We start from the raw sequence: 1,369 nt of genomic DNA, 5'->3' as shown, positions 1-1,369 counted from the left end.
TTTGATTTCAATTTTAATTTTCGAAATTTAACTTTAAATTTTATTTTTTAATTTAATTAATTTTCAAAATTTTCTCTCTCTCATCTCCTTCTATTTATTTATTCATCTACTAACACTTCTCCTCCACCCAAAAATTCGAACCCCATCCCCTTCTCTGTGTTCGAATTTTTCCTCTTCTCCTTCTTACATTCTTCTCTTCTTATACTTGCATAAGGAATCTCTATACTGTGACATAGAGGATTCCATATTTTCTTTTGTGTTCTCTTCTTTTTCATATGAGCAGGAACAAGGATAAGAACATTCTTGTTGAGGCTGATCCTGAACCTGAAAGGACTCTGAAGAGGAAGCTAAAGCTCAACCCTCTGGAGAAAATCTGACAGAAATTTTCGAAAAGGAAGGAGACATGGCAAAAAATAATAACAATGCAAGGAAGATGCTTGGTGACTTTACTGCACCAAATTCCAATTTACATGGAAGAAGCATCTCAATTCCTGCCATTGGAGCAAACAATTTTGAGCTTAAACCTCAATTAGTTTCTCTGATGCAACAGAACTGCAAGTTTCATGGACTTCCATCCGAAGATCCTTTTCAGTTCTTAACTAAATTCTTGCAGATCTGTGATACTATTAAGACCAATGGGGTTGATCCCAAGGTCTATAGGCTTATGCTTTTCCCGTTTGCTGTAAGAGACAGAGCTAGAATATGGTTGGACTCTCAACCTAAGGATAGCCTGAACTCTTGGGATAAGCTGGTCACGGCTTTCTTAGCCAAGTTCTTTCCTCCTCAAAAGCTTAGTAAGCTTAGAGTAGATGTTCAAACCTTCAAACAGAAAGAAGGTGAATCCCTCTATGAAGCTTGGGAGAGATACAAGGAACTGACCAAAAAGTGTCCTTCTGACATGCTTTCAGAATGGACCATCCTGGATATATTCTATGATGGTCTGTCTGAGCTATCAAAGATGTCACTGGACCATTCTGCAGGTGGATCCATTCACCTAAAGAAAACGCCTGCAGAAGCTCAAGAACTCATTGACATGGTTGCAAATAACCAGTTCATGTACACTTCTGAAAGGAATCCTGTGAATAATGGGATGCCTATGAGGAAGCGAGTTCTTGAAATTGATACTCTAAATGCCATATTGGCTCAGAATAAAATATTGACTCATCAAGTCAATATGATCTCTCATAGTCTGAATGGATTGAAGGAATCATCCAACAGTACTAAAGAGGCATCTTCTGAAGAAGAAGCCTATGATCCCGAGAACCCTGCAATAGCAGAGGTGAATTACATGGGTGAACCCTATGGAAACACCTATAATCCCTCATGGAGGAATCATCCAAATTTCTCAAGGAAGGATTAACAAAAGCCT

The 1,369-nt window shown here is 38.3% G+C and overlaps 1 non-coding gene across 1 annotated transcript; it reads right to left on the bottom strand.

The window, feature by feature from the left end:
* Nucleotides 1-796: 796 nt before the first annotated feature.
* LOC148576492 (small nucleolar RNA R71) lies at nucleotides 797-904 on the bottom strand. Its single transcript, XR_015902967.1, has one exon. It is a non-coding gene; the product is annotated as a small nucleolar RNA R71 (small nucleolar RNA).
* Nucleotides 905-1,369: the final 465 nt, after the last annotated feature.

The sequence above is a fragment of the Arachis ipaensis genome, chromosome B1 (genome assembly GCF_059453495.1).
Source record: "Arachis ipaensis isolate K30076 ecotype BB chromosome B1, ASM5945349v1, whole genome shotgun sequence".
Lineage (NCBI taxonomy): Eukaryota > Viridiplantae > Streptophyta > Magnoliopsida > Fabales > Fabaceae > Arachis > Arachis ipaensis.
The sequence above is the reverse complement of the archived record's forward strand: the minus strand, read 5'-3'. Positions and strand labels throughout refer to the sequence as shown.